This window comes from Octopus sinensis, linkage group LG13 (assembly GCF_006345805.1).
Source record: "Octopus sinensis linkage group LG13, ASM634580v1, whole genome shotgun sequence".
In the NCBI taxonomy this organism is placed as follows: domain Eukaryota; kingdom Metazoa; phylum Mollusca; class Cephalopoda; order Octopoda; family Octopodidae; genus Octopus; species Octopus sinensis.
Genome location: NC_043009.1, coordinates 17,538,585 through 17,550,871, shown reverse-complemented (window position 1 = coordinate 17,550,871; position 12,287 = coordinate 17,538,585). Strand labels below are relative to the sequence as shown.

At 36.2% G+C, this 12,287-nt stretch overlaps 2 protein-coding genes across 4 annotated transcripts in view; both read left to right on the top strand.

Moving 5' to 3' along the window:
• The window catches only part of LOC115218584 (fibrillin-1), a 653,797-nt gene that overhangs the window by 148,196 nt on the left and 493,314 nt on the right, over positions 1–12,287 (top strand). The window lies entirely within an intron of this gene.
• Positions 1–12,287, top strand: part of LOC115218369 (zinc finger protein 236) — an 82,791-nt gene that overhangs the window by 59,724 nt on the left and 10,780 nt on the right. The window contains exon 2 of the mRNA XM_029788137.2: positions 2,411–2,576. The gene's annotated coding sequence lies outside the window, so the exon portion shown is untranslated. The remainder of the gene's footprint in view (positions 1–2,410; positions 2,577–12,287) is intronic.

Genomic DNA, 12,287 nt, shown 5'->3' with positions numbered 1-12,287 from the left:
CTACTCTGACATTTACTATTAGTTCTGTTTCTATGAGTACTCACTGTGTATGTGGGGGGAGGGGGTAGAGGGTAGGTAGCTTTCCTTTACTCATTACTTGCCACCAACCCTTGTATATGCTGTCAGAAATGAGCATCCAGTGACCAATAGCAGCAGTTTTGCCAGCAGTTGGTGAAACTGTTCTGGAAATAATCGATAAGCCTCAAGTGGAGCAGGTTGATGGTTTGATTTCCTCAGACATCTAGAAGCTTTCCTGGGACATCTTAATCAATAACACTAGTGGGAGATTGGAAGTGTATTTTTAGATGCACAAAGGGACTGTGTGGACTACCACATAAGAGAAGGAGATGCATCCACCTCAAAAACTTGCTCAGGTGCCAACTGCATTTCCCACATGTGCCAGTGTGGACATGAATTAACCACAGTGAATCATCCATGTGGATAGTAAGAGTATTTGTTAAGCTAGTGGATAAGGATAGCATAGGATATTCACAGTTCGGCTTGGTTGATTAAAATAAGGCCCTCAGACAAGGACTTTGTTGAATGTGTCCTTACCAGCATTCAAAATAACTACAAAGACCAGATTAATGAATTAGTTAAGTGGCAATTGAGGGAACTGGGATGAGGTTAACAGGGTGGCCAGTCTGTGTGGTATCCAGAAATGGACTGAGAGGAAGTTGTTCCTGAAAGGTCAATCAGACGTGAAAAATTCTTTGGTCACCTCTGTTACTGTTTGCTGCCTGATCAGATTGGAGCATCTGTCGTTCAGTTTCTTATGGAATAGACATTCCATTGGTCAAGCAGTCTGTCCTCTACTAGTGTCCTCTGTATGGTGGGTTAGGTAAGCCCTAGCTGCTGATGCATTGGCACACTCTGAGGCTGCACTACCTACAGAGATTCATCGACTGTGAACTAGTATTTGTGAGGCATATCTTTCTGTAGTTCATCTCCTTGACAGAGCAACAGTCCTAAGTGAAGCAGTGATAGAAACTGGGTACCTGGCATTTAAAATGTCATCAAGCACTCACTTCTCTGCCAGTCAGGCAAATGGATCTGTGGATGTTCCATTCTAGGGATCTGTAGAGGATTATTGGTGGGAATGAGTGATAACATTCTTGTGGTGACTGGATGTTGATGAGAACAAATCTGGGAGTCTGTTCCAGACCTTTCGGACTACTGATTATTTTGGATTATTTCCAGAAGTCCTTGGTTTAACAGTGCTATGTAACAAGTTGCAATAAACTACACAAGCACTGAAGTGCCATCAGACAGGCCATTGTGAGATGCTTGTAAACAAAACTGCTCTGCATGTACTCTTTTGATCTCTGAACATTGCTGACTTTTGTAGTTTTGTTGAAATGCTGCTGTCACATGTAGGACAGGTCCAAATGTCAGCTGAGTCCACTGTGAGGATTTCCCCACTGCCCTCCTTCAGGTAGTTTTCCCGTCTGGTGTCTATATTGAAAGAGTTGTGTATTGGACAAAGTTGACTTGTACGAAGACAAAGACTTTATTCTCTGCTAAAGTTCTCATCAATTTTTTTTCAACTTTTACTAGAAAAAAAGGGGGGGGGGGGGTGGAGAGGGAGCAGCTTTCTGAAGGAGTTTATTGGAAGGTGGGTAAGAGGGTGTGAAGTTGGTTAGAGTGTATGAGAATCACTGTAAAAGTAAACCTGTCAATTGGAGAATGGCAGAGAAGGCCCTCGTGAAGTTTAGGGAGTTCTTGGATGGTTAGGTTTCTTGGTTGGCCCTAAAGGTTTTCCTATATCAGGAACATTGTATCATCATCATCAACTGTTTTTTAATGCTTTTCTTTTTAAACAATTTAATGTAACCCCCTTTTGTGTTGCTTTCCATCTTTTGTACTGTCCCCTATGTTTTTGAGTGTATTGGCATTGAACAGGATCAGTAGCTTTTGTAGCTGTGTGTTGTGTCATAATTCCATATGTGTTAAAATATTCATACCAGTTATATATTATGGACAAGTCTGTTGGTTTTAAAATGTCACTGAGATTTCTTACTCATATCCTCTCGATATCATCTTAGTAATTTCTTGCCCAACAACTTTGTTACTTCCAAATATGTAATCTTTCAACTTCCTTGACAACTTTAGTTTTTCAGTCACTGCTAACAATTATATATCTCCTATACAGTTGACACAACTGCTCCATTCTTTCATAATGAAAGATGACTATTGACAGCTAATCAAAATTTGTAGATTTTTTTTCTCTTCAATTATCAACACTATTGTAATTGCGACTTTATAAAATAGTTGGTGTCACTGGAAATAAATAATAACCATACTTCATTCTATTGAATAATTTGTCTGGGAACAAATAAATGGCAGGAGAGTTAAGCAGTACCTTTTCCAAATATTGTAAGATGGTGAGAATTTCTTCCTTCTTTTTCAGCTGCACTAGAGAGAAAAGAATAAAAATGCTAATAATTTCCAAAACACCAGGATCCACAGAGTTGTTCTCAACTCTTGTTTCCATAGCATTAAAGAGATGAGAAATAACCCCATTTGGATTGGATGCTGGCCTATTGCAGATAGATTTTTACCTTGAACTCAAGACTGTAAGTCAAAAACTTGTCAATTTCATAGTACTAATTAGCGCTAGATATTTGACACATCTGTTAAGAGCTATGATCACTTGTACAGTAGTTGTAATAAAAAAAAAACTGCTGAATCTTTTTTCTGCAACCCCAAAACAAGAATAATTAATGTGCCATGCTTAAGGACAATATTTGAGCTACCTGTTTACACGGTGAAGTTTTCATACTGTCTCTACAAAAGCATGATAGAAAGATTGATATCAATTCTAGTATGAACTGAGCTCAGAACAGTGAGGCAAAGCACTTTGTTTCTTTACTATTTACCTTCCCAATAAAAGAATAGTAATAATTGTAATACTCTCTTGTGGTTGAGAATGCAGCATTTGTAAAAGGTAGAAGTATTGTAAATTGTATGAACCAGTGTATATTACTGGTATGTATGTCGATGCACCTCAAGAGAGATAGAAGACATCAAGTTTGATATTACTAAGTACCTAATCTGAAATTCTATCTTAACCATTTCTAATGTCATCTTGATGACTGCAACAATATCAATAGCAACGACAAAAGGAAGAAGCAAGCAATTAGAATGGCTCAGTGGTTTTATCCTTCAGCATTTAAACTGGCTATACCAGGCCAAAATAGTCTATCGTTTTGTGTTCAAACTAGCCAAATCCAGCATGTCACACCTACCCTACACTGTCATTCTAAAAATATACAATCACAGCATCAAAATTTGAAGCTAAGGTAATGCATGGTTAATTCAAAACAGCGTGGATAAATAAGCATTGCATTTAACAGAAGAATCTAAATGCTAAAGGGTTACATTATTAAACCCTGATTAAGATGAGTAAAGAGATGCTAAATGAAACCACAGCAGCTGGTAGCATGACAGGAATTTAAGGATAGTTAAGTGCTATTCACAAGATAAACTCTCACACATTATGCCATTCTCTCTGTGACACATATTGGTTGAGTTAATAGCAGTGTTCACTCCCGTCCACTATTAATTTTAGTTTGCTGAGAGAGCAGCTTAGCATTATAGGTGTAAACTGATGTGAATGTTGAATGGAAATGGACAATAAGTAAAAAAACTGAAAAGGCATCTTGAAAGTGGAAGATAAAGGCCAAGGAAATAATGAGATCTGATCTCAGGATGATGAGCCTGGCAGAAGATGCAGGCTGTTGTTAGTATGGAAAAATACATGCCAAAACTTTGATGATGGTGATGTTTCAGTATTTGTTTTATTTTCTGATGCTGTATTTGTCCCTGTACACATTTGCGTAGACTAATAGAAAAGAACAGTGGAACCTTGTCCATGAGTTCATCTCTAACGTAACAATATGTCAGTAACTGTATCTCACTTGAAATGTGATGTAAAGCACAAATGATAAAGTTAATATCACTACAGTGATAAAATACTGATTGGATTAATTCATCTTAGAAATATGTAATATTATTAATTGGTTGTACATAGAACTGACATTATGCAATATTTTATGTTGATATATGATAGGGAACCTACACAATGTAACCAGTTCACTATTTAGTTGAATTGTTTTTTGCAGGTTTATGGTTTTTACTTATCTGATAGCTATTGTCACACATGATTTGTGTTAATAGTCAGAGTCAGAAATTCTCTCAGACTGTTGTCTCTGTCATAACATTTTTGATGTTTAATTCTGAATCAGTTGATGATTGATGAGTATACCGATCAGATGATTTTGTGAGTTTGTTTGAACAATTGCTCTAGTTACCTTTGCAATAATTCAATACCTCGCCCCCATATATCTGCTTTCTATGGAATTCATTCATGCTTGAGAGTTCAGCATTGATTCACATCCTTTGATGATAGCTCACAAATACGCTGTTTGGTTTGTTTTGTTTTTTTTTCTTTCTTCTTTTAATCTATCATGCACCACCAGCAAAATAAGAGCAAACTGTCAAAATTATCAGCAACTTGCATAAACCATGAATCTTTCAGAAGACATTTGAAAACTTTTCTATTGTCTTCACTGTATTGTTTTCTCTTGTTATTAAAGCTGAGTTGCTATGGTTGCTATTTTAGTATAGCTGGGTTACTATTTTACTTTACCATAGTTATTTAATATATCAGGTCATCCCATAAGTTCTGTCCGATTTTACCTTTTTTAAAACTGAATGAAATTTAATAGTATTTTAGAATGTCTAAGGGAATTAAAAATTATTTTTATGCATTTGTGTACATTTAAACTAATTAAATATTATTTTATAGAATAATAGATTTTAAATTTCTTTGATTAAAACCCTTTCTAACATGGAAGTATCCAAAGAACATTTAAGGCACATAATGCTTGTACAAAAAAAAGAAGAAACTCTGCAGCTGAAGTGACTCAAACACACACTCAGTTTATGGGGAAGAATGCTTGAATGAAAGAACTTGCAAAAGTCAGAAGTGGAGATTTCAGCCTTGAAGATGAAGATTCAAACAGGATGTCCATTTGAGTTTGATGATAAGCTCTTTGAGGCATTACTTGAAGAAAATCCTGCATTATCAGTTGAAGAATTAGCAATAAAGCTTAGATCAAACCATACAACTGTTCATCATCATCTTCAACAACTTGGAAAATGGGTGCCTCATGAATTGTCCGAAAGCAACCGCAAATCCCGAGTTGACATCTGCTCTTCTCTCCATTCTCGTGAACTTATTTCACCTTTTTTGGATAGACTTGTGACTGGTGATGAAAAATGAATCTTCTATCGAAATGTTAAACGTCGTAAACAGTGGCTTGGTAAAAGGGAAAAAGCTCAACCACAACTGAGAAGGGAACTTCATGGGGAAAAGGGTTCTTCTCTCTATCTGGTGGGATTGCAAAGGAGTAATTCACTTTGAATTGTTACCACATAATGCAACAATCAATACACAAGTCTACTGTCAGCAATTAGAGCGTTTGAACCAAGCTTTGAAGAAAAAAGACCCGCTTTAGTGAATCGAAAAGGAGTGATGTTTCATCAGGACAATGCTCAACCCCACACTGCAAAGATCACATCACAGAAGATTGAAGAGCTTGGTTGGGAAAAAATTCCTCATCCACATTATTCTCCCGACTTTGCTCCTTCAGACTACCATTTGTTTCATAGTTTACAGAATCATTTAAGGGATATAACTTTTGCAAACCAGGAGGAGGTCAAAACTGATATTTCAGAGTTCTTTGCTTTGAAACCAAAAGAGTTTTACATTCATGGGATTAAAAAGCTTGTAAATAGATGGAAGTCATAGATAATCAGGGAAAGTAAATTGATGATTAAATTTCAATTAAATATAACATTTGATCACTTGTCTTCTTTATTCAAAATTTGGACAGAACTTATGGGATGACCTGATAGTTAGGTTGATGTTTTTGTATGACTGCATTAATATTTTAGTATAACTAGGTTGCTATTTTGAATTGACTTGGTTGCTGTTTTAATAGAAACTGGTTTACATTCTACTACAACTGGGTTCCTATTTTAGCATAACTAGGTTGCCATATTAGTATGGCTAGGTTATTGTTTTAGTATGGTTGGGTTGGTGTTTTAGCATAGCTGAATTGCTGTCTTTGTATAGCTGTGTTGTTTTAAAATTGCCAATATGGTATTTGTTTTATGGTGAGGTATCCGTTCAGTTGTTAATCTTTGAGATACTCAGAGGATGCAGAACGAATTCTGTTGTAATGTGATTTGAACTCATGACCAGTATTTTAATACCTCAACTACTAGGCTTTAATAAGTGATACTATACTAGTTTCTTTTTACTATAACCAATTGATTCCAATTCTCTTCTGCTAAGAGATGATTTCCTAACTTTCAAGATGTAACTGGTTGAATTGCAAAGTTGATCTGGCATGAATTAAATTCAAAACAGTGATTGTTAAACATATGGAGTAAAACATTGTAATACAAACCTGCTATCTTCACCAAACCCGTGATTTAGGTTAAATAATGATAATAATTGTGACATAGGCATGGTTTCAGGCAGTACCTGTGAGAATCATTACCATGCCAGAAAAAATGCTTAGCAGCTTTTCTTCCAACTTTACATTCTGAGTTCAAATGCCACCGTGGTTAACTTTACCTTTCATCCTTTCAGGGTCAACTAAAATAAGTACCAGTTGAACACCGGGTCAATTTATCAACTTATCTCCTCCCTTAAAATTACTGGCCTTGTTGCCAGAATTTGAAACCAATACAGGCACAATTTAAGGCCAGTGATTTTGAGAGAAGGGGTGTCAAAATGATATTGACCCCAGTTCATGATTAGTTCTTTATGTTGTTATTGAGGCCAAAAGATGAAAGGTTAAATTGATCTTGTCAAGATTTGATCTCAGAACATGAAATATAAGAACAGGTACTGTAATGCTTTGTGTTCAGTGTTCTAATGATTCTGCCAGTTCACTTCCTTGTTGTCAGTCTACTGTCCTTTTAATGATAAATTGGTTCTAAGATAAGGACATGGGGAGCAGGGTCGGTCAGTTACATCGGTCTTAGAACTTGGCTGATTCTTTATTTATATCAATGCCAAATGAGTGAAAGGCAAAGTTGGATTCAGTAGGATTCGATCTTAGAATGTAAAGATTTAGAGCTAGAGGAAATTTAATAATAATAATAACAATGACACAAGGCCAGCAATTTTCGGGGAGGTAGGGAGTAAGTCGATTACTTCAGCCTCAGTCCTCAAAACTGGTACTTGTTTTAAAGGGTGAAAGGCAAAGTCAACTTCAGTGGAATTTGTACTTTGAGCATAAAGATAGATGAAATATCGCTAAGCGTACAAATGATTCTACCTGCTCACCACCTTATAATAATGATAATCCTTTCTACTATAGGCATAAGGCCTGAAATTCGTGAGAGGGGGATAGTCAGTTACATCGACCCCAGTGCTCAACTGGTTCTTAATCTATTGACCCCCGAAAGGATGGAGGGCAAAGTCAACCTCGATGGAATTTGAACTCAGAACATAAAGAGGGATGAAATGCTGCAAAGCATTTTGCCCAGTGTGCAGATGATTCTGCCAGCTCATCATCTTAATAATAATAATAATAATATTTTAAAAGGATTGACGTAACTCTTCAGAAAAGTAAACAGACAAGATGAAGAGCACGATGCAATTGCAATAAATATTTTATTGGTTGAACAATACTTCGACAGCAAGCCTGTCTTTGTCAAATTCAAAATAAAAAATGATAAAAATTCAAAATTATAGAAATTCAAATCTAAAGTATGAACGAGAGCAATCAGTGTCCACATGTTGATGGAATGACATTATCAGTCTTTAAGTTTCAATTTTATAACTGGCGAAAAGAAAACGACAGAAAAAAAAGAAAAGGAAAAAGAAGATTAAATCAAGCAGTTTTGTATAAATTTGATGATATTCTCCTGTAATTTTATTCATTCCTTCAGGGCATGATGTTAATAACCCACAAACATATTTCTCCTCATACATTCTGAATATTGAAAGTGAAGCAGATTCAGAAGATTTTCTGAGAAAATATTCTGCACTTTCAAGGCTTTTTCAAAGTTGTGGCCGTTTGAAGCAAAATATCTGGCAAGTTTTGTCAAACTGCTGTTATTTTGCCTGATATTATATCTGTGCCCATTAAATCTTTTGTTTAATTGTTCTGTAGTACAATCAACATAAATCAAGTTGTGTTTTGTGCATTTCCCCATGAACACCAAATGGGAATCTCTGCATATCCCATCTTCTGTATAAATTATAACATTTCTTTTATGATTCCTGATGGAATTCACTAGACAGGGCTCACCTCTCTTGCAGCTGTTTTTCAAGATACAGCGTGCAGATACCCCAATGTTAGTTTTCTTGGCATCAGAAATGGAAGTCAATAATTTTCTTGTATTTTTATTCCATCTAAATAGGTTACAATAGGCAGCAGAGGAAATATTTTTGAAATGAGGATATTTTTCTGCAACATGCTGGCAACTTTTATGCAACATTTTTGAAATGCCAGCGAAATTTCGGTGCCTGTTAATCACTGTCATCTAGTGTATTGTGTTTGCTAAAATTATGTGTGACGGTTAAACTTTCCTTGCTTATCTTAGCTATCTCATTTGCTATTTCCAGTAATCCCCTATGTCGGTGAAAATTCATTTTGTCCTCAAAAATTGGGATTTTGGGGTTGACTGAATTATATGTTGTGAATGATTGGAACAGCAGTGGAGGTAAATGTGAGATGACGTGAGCTTGCAAAATAATTCTGTCACTATTCTGACTCCAGAAAACTTAACGTTTGTGTCCAAAAATTCAACACTAGTTTTTGAAAAACTAGATATAAATTTTATGTTGCACTTAAATGCAAGAAGTCAATTAAACTATCCTGTGATCCTTCCCAATAAAAAACAAACAGCATCAATGAACCGTAACCTGAGTATTGGTTCATGACCATGTAAGGATTTGATTGTCTTCAGTAACTGTGTCTCAAATTTCATCATGAAGACATTAGCGAAATTAACTGCCATGGGGGTACTCATGGTGCGACCCTTCAACTGTTGATAAAATTTTTGTCCAAACTTCATTGTGTTACTTTGTAACACAGACCTTAATTCCCTACAGAGAAAATTTGATGGAATACTTTTGTTTGGCCGTTTTTCAAAGGCATTCATGCATGTTTCCGTTTCCGTCTACCAAATCCACTCACAAGGCTTTGGTCGGCCTGAGGCTATAGTAGAGGACACTTGCCCAAGGTGCCACGCAGTGGTACTGAACCTGGAACCATGTGGTTGGTAAGCAAGCCACTTACCACACAGCCACTCCTATGCCTATCATCAATTTTATTTTCAGTAAGCATAGCATTTTCTGACTCCTTGTTACCACTTTAATAACAATGATAGTTTTTTCCTACTTTTTCCCAGTAAATAACAATTATAAATAATTGCAAACGGACACCACAATGTTTTTTTGTTCTTTTTCAAACTAAGGGATAAATTTCAGTCAATTAAGAATTTTTTGCACATGTCAGGTTGGTCAGTTACATCGGTCAATAATTGGTTAATAAGGTTATTATTTAATTTGATAATAAATAAAATAAACCGCTTATCTAATTTCATAATAAACGGCATTTTTGTTGTCGGTTTTCTCCATAGTTAGGTAGGTGGTAGGATATTTATGTAAACCTTAAGAGTCATGTGGACTGGGTCCAGTTTTTTTTCCCTTTGTCGGAGACCTTTGGAATTTGTTTACTCAGTCATCTAGGAGAGATTGGAAGTACACTTGGTAAAACATTTGCTACAATATAAAAAAAAAATGTAATGAGTTACTAAATCAAGCTCTGTATGAAAAATATTAAAATATTTCAGGAGTCTTGATTTTTTGATAAGTAGTAAACTAAAATATGGGCAAAAGGCATGGCTGCGTGGTAAGAAATTTGCTTCCCAACCACATGGTTCTGAGTTCAGTCCCACAATGTAGTACCCTGGGCAAGTGATGTCTACTATAACCTCTGGCCAACCAAAGCTTTGTTAGTGGATTTTTGTTGATGGAAGAAGACCATTGTATATATGTATGTGTGTGTCTTTCTGTCCATGTTTGTTGACAATCATTGTTGGTGTGTTTACATAGCCATAACTTAGCAGTTCAGCAAAAGAGACTGGTAGAATAAATACCAGGCCTCAAAAAGAAACAAAAAAAGGGGGTATATTGGAGTCAATTCATTCAACCAAAATCCTTGAAGGCGGTGTCCCAGTATGGACATGGTCTAGCGATTAAAACAAGTAAAAGATAAAAGATATCAAGTTTAACCAGTGTCTTCTGTGTGCTACCATAATTTCAGACAACTTTCAGCACCTTTACCGCTAACTTCTAATACTCATATTACTTGCTGCAGCTAGCCAATCCATTGACTTGGTGTCCAATTTAACAAGTTGGATTAACATCTGATATAGGAATAGGACTGAGATGATCATCACACAGCATTCGCTGTCGCCATCTGCCAGTGACATTTGCTTTTCATGAACTCTCTCTTAATGCCAGTGTTATTTGCAGTTCCACACTATATGCTAGTAGTTTGTATTTGGCCAGTCCAGTGGTTCTTTCCCTGGGGGTCCATATAAGACTTTGTTGTTAAAATTTATGTAGCCATAAATTGCTTATACTTCTACAATAACACAGAATGTTTTAACAATTTTTTAAAAATACAATTTCTTGTATTTAATTATATAAATATAAAGGGGTTCTTTTTAAATGTCAAAAAGCTATGAGGATCTACTTAAGTAAAATAAAAATCAAAAGGGTCCAAAGGTAAAAAAATGGTTGAGAACCCCTGGGCTAGACAGTAGTAGCCATCATCTTCCTACATGAGAAATGTCTTTGTAATAATATACTAGAGATATTGAGAACTTGGCAACTAGAAATATTGTATTTTTGTTTTTTAATTCCGAACCTTAGATCAGTAACTATCAACAATTATAAACAATCTAGTTTTCATTTTACTACAATATCAAACATTTCAATTCTCCTCCTCCTCATTCAACATGCATTCAAAATCAGTGACTGTCTTCTACGTACAAGAGCCAGCTTTGTTATATTTCAGAGGTTTAGTATCAGTCCAACATTAGCCTTACTTGAGAAGTTGAGTATGTACCTGTTTAAATATAGTTCAATATCTATCATTAACTGCCTTCCATACAAGTGCTAGCCTTTCCTAATATATCTGAGAGTTTATTATTCCATTGAAGGTAGAAATGATTAGCCATGTCTAGAGCTGTTCTGTTAGCAGGCCAACAGCTAAACATTGGCAAGTTCCACTTCCATTAACAGACATGCTCTACTCTCCTTCTCACTCCTCTGTTGGCACACTGCTCTCCTTCTTTCCTTTCTTCTCTCACCTAATGCTGCGCTTCCAAAATCTGTAACCTCAATCCACCAGACAGCTCTGCAGTATCAGTTGGAAAATAGTCAGTCAGTTATGGATCAGCTCTCTCTCTCTCCCTCCCCCTCCCTTCCTCTTTCTCTCTTTCTTTCTCTCTCTCTCTCTCTCGCTTCCTCCCTCCCCCCTCTCTCTCTCCACCCTGTTTATTTGATGTATTGATTTCTTATTAACATGGCAAGTAGTGTCTGCCAGGAAAATCTTTCATTGATGAAAACTCTAGCCTTCATTGTGTAGTGTTTCGTGGTGCAGTTGTAATGTGTTACACACAGTGTAATGTTCGAATAGTGTTATGTGATATGTCATAGCATAGAGCTTCGTGATGCAGTTATAGTGAAGTGTGGTATGTTATAGTAAGCATTGTTGTGTCGTATAGTGGGGCAAGTCTATATTTATTAATATGAAATATTGTCTGCTTTACTATAATGTAACTTCTGGTGCATAGAATCTCTCTGATTTAATAGTAATATTTATGTACACACACACACACACAGACACACCACATGTGAGTACATGACACACACACACACTATTGACTATGTTATTCAGCTTAAGAGTATTCTTGCATTTTCTATCATGATCACTATAATAGCAAGGGGCATCGTGTATGGTTGTGGTGGAGGTGTTGTGCTTTGATTGTTGCAGTGAATGGTGGTGGCTGGTGTTCGATGAAAAATCTTATCACAGTAGTAGTGGTGGTGGTGTAAAAGCAGGCAGTGTCTAGTGAGAATGGCTGTCAGTGGTGTTGTGGTCTGTAGTCTATCAATATTTAGCATTACCTTAGGGGTGGTAAGCTGGCAGAATCCTTAAGCGTGCCAGGCAAAATGCTTAGCA